This window comes from Octodon degus, unplaced genomic scaffold (genome assembly GCF_000260255.1).
Source record: "Octodon degus isolate 3935 unplaced genomic scaffold, OctDeg1.0 scaffold00560, whole genome shotgun sequence".
Classification (NCBI taxonomy): Eukaryota; Metazoa; Chordata; class Mammalia; order Rodentia; family Octodontidae; genus Octodon; species Octodon degus.
The window spans coordinates 64173-67381 of record NW_004525136.1 but is presented as its reverse complement, the minus strand read 5'-3'; the positions used below and the strand labels follow the sequence as shown (position 1 = coordinate 67381).

The following is a 3209-nucleotide window of genomic DNA, read 5'->3' as shown; positions in this document are numbered from 1 at the left end:
CACGGAAAACCTAAAATTTTAAATTTATCTAAAATACGTTAGTAGCATGCTGAGAAGAGGAAATGCAACTTTGTATGCTACATCTTCCTACTCTTGCTTTCTGCTGGCCTACATGATTTTTGATAGGAGGGAAACTTGGGATTTAGCTTTGACTTCCTACGATTTTGTGCATAGGTGACACAGATACAGGACAAAAAAGGGCCTGAAGAGTTGACTTAGCAATGGGGGATCTGGCCACAAGATGGCAGGGCATCGCTGTTGATGCAGAATGTGTGGTTGGTTTCCTTAGGAGCAGGCTACAGACCAAGCAGATGCCTGTGTAGACAGCTTAAAAAACCTGCTGTGCTCTGGTGGAAAGGAGAAGAAAACCCAGTAGGAAAAGCAGCTCTCCTGACTGAAGGTCACAGCCTGACTGGAGAGGACAATGAAGGCCAGCCCTTTGTTCCTGTCCTTGTGGCTGCAGCTGCACTGTGAGTTGAGAGCTTTTGGGAAGCAAGGGTTTAGCAATATTCATCCTAAGTCTGAGGACAAGTCTGCCTTTACCAGGTTGCCTGAAATTAATGTAAAAAATGGTAAAATCTGGGGGAGTGATGGCTAATGACCGTCTGAATTTTCCTTTTGCTCAGGTATGAGTGCAGGAGAGCAGGTGGAGCAGCACCCTTCTTCCCTAAGCATCTTGGAGGGAGGCAGGTCTGTTATGAGCTGCACTTACACTGACAGCACTTTCTCCTACTTCTACTGGTATAAACAAGAGCCTGGCATGGGTCCCCAGTTGCTCATACAGATTTTTTCAAATACAGACAAAAAACAAGATGGAAGATTCATTGTCCTTTTGAATAAGAAAGATAAACACTTCTCCCTGAACATCACAGCAGCCCATCCTGGGGACTCAGCCACCTACCTCTGCGTAGCAAGCACACAGAGCTCCCAAGGCACCTGCAGCCTGTACCCAAACCCGGGGCTGGGGCTGAACACACAGCCTGCTGTTTTCACCTTCAAAATCAGAATTTTCCTGTATTAAATTTTTTAGGATTTCATCTTTTTAAATTTTTGTAAAAATATTTATTTGGTACAAGGTCTCACTACAAAGTTTGAATTCATAGTGGTGCTCCTGTCTCAGCCTCTTCAGCACTGGGATTACAGGCCTGTGCTGCCACCCTTAGTCTCCATGGCTGGCGTGGGACTGGCACAGTGTGCAGTACTGGGAATCGAACCCAGGTCCTTCCATTTGCCAGGGAAATGCTCAAACCACTGAGATATCTTCCTGGCCCTGTATTACATTTTTAATATATGAACTTCAAAACATTCTGAGACAAGGTCAATTTGAAAATGACCCAGTATCATAAAAAAGACCAAATAAGTATTAGAGTGTTTTGAATGAACTCTCCCTGAATTAATAGCATCTGCAGTAAAGAATCAAATGCAGAAACATATGGAGGAAACCCAGTGCCCATCCAGAACAAGTGCAGAGGACACTAGCTCAGCTCAAATGTATGAATTAATAGTGTTGATAGTAAATAAGCAACAGCAGAAAGTTATAGAGGAACTCAGAGCGGAATTCTTTTCTATTAGCTCAGCTCAAATGTATGAATTAATAACATCAATAGTAAATAAGCAACAGCAGAAAGTTATAAAGGAACTCAAAGTGAAATTCTTTTCTGAAATAAAAAAAGAATTCTCTGAACTCATAGCATGTGAAGTAAAGAATCAACTACAGAAACATAGGGAGGAAACCCAATCTGAAAAAAACACTGCAGTAAAACAATTAGTAACTGCTTCTAAAGAAGACATTGATAAAAAAAATAGAGGATATTAGAAAAACGATGGATTCCTTGAATGAGCAATACAGGAAAGATATAGATCTCATGAAGCAGAGTCAAAGAGATATACAGGAACTTAAAATCTCAATCACAAGCTTGCAAAACCATTGAGTAAAAGTGAAGACAGAGATTCAGATCTTGCAGATGCTGGTGCAGCTAGTGAAAAGGTAAGAAAGGATCTCTTAAAAACAACTGGGATGCAGGAAAAAATAATTTATCACTTGCAAGATGATGCAAAGATGAACAATGTGAGACTAATAGGTATCAGTGAGAAAGAAGGAGTTAATACAAAGGACATTAAAAAATATGGGCAGAAGGAATAGCAGGAAACTTCCCAAATATGAGGAAACAATCTGCCATTCAGGAAACCGAAGCATACAGAACCCCAAGTAACCTCAACCCAATTAAAAACACACGGAGACACATAATAGTCAAGATCCCAGAAATTCAGTACAAGAATAATATACTGATAGCCACTAGAGAAAAGAAGTAGATCACATTCAAAGGAAAACCCATCAGAATAATGGCTGACTCCTCTTTACAAACCATGAAGCCCAGAAGTGCATGGAGCAGAGTACTTCAAGTCCTCTATGAAAACAAATTCCAGCCCAGACTACTATACCCTGCAAAACTCTCTTTCAAGTTTGATGGAGAAGTGAAATACTTCCATGACAAAGAACAACTAAAGAATTTCATGATGACAAAGCCAACCCTACACAGGCTACTGAAAGATGTTCTAGAGAGGGAACAAAATGATCAGAACTCCACAAATGAGATCAGAAGCAACAAACTAAATAGGGCAAACAATTAAACACAGGAGAAAAAGGAGTAAATGATAACAGGTAAATAACATGTTAATTGTAAGTCAATATATCTCAATTATAACCAACAATGAAAATGGCTCAGATCACCAATTAAGAGAAATAGACTGGCATAGTAGATTAGGAAACAAAATCCAACAATGTGCTGTATTCAAGAAACACATTTAACTCATAAAGACATACATAGGCTGAAAGTCAAAGGATAGAAAAAAATGCTACACACCCCAGAAACTCAGAAAAAAGCAGGGGTAGCAATCCTATTCTCAGACAGTCTCAACTTCAAACCAAGAATGATCAAGCAAAATAAAGAAGGCCACTATATACTAGTTAGGGGAAAAATTAAAGAGGAAGCGGTAACATTCTTAAATATGTATGCATCAAACATAGGAGCACCCAACTATATAAATCAAACTTAATGGACATGAAAAATCTAATATCCAATAACACAATCTTAACAGGAGACCTTAACACACCTTTATCCCCAAAAGATAGGTCAACCAGACAAAAAATTAGCAATGAAATAACAGAACTGGGGGCTGGAGAGATGGCTCAGTAGAATAAGCACTTG

The 3209-nt window shown here is 39.5% G+C and overlaps 1 pseudogene; it reads left to right on the top strand.

The window, feature by feature from the left end:
- The first annotated feature begins 424 nt into the window (after positions 1 to 424).
- The window catches only part of LOC101575972, a 17536-nt pseudogene continuing 14751 nt past the window's right edge, over positions 425 to 3209 (top strand).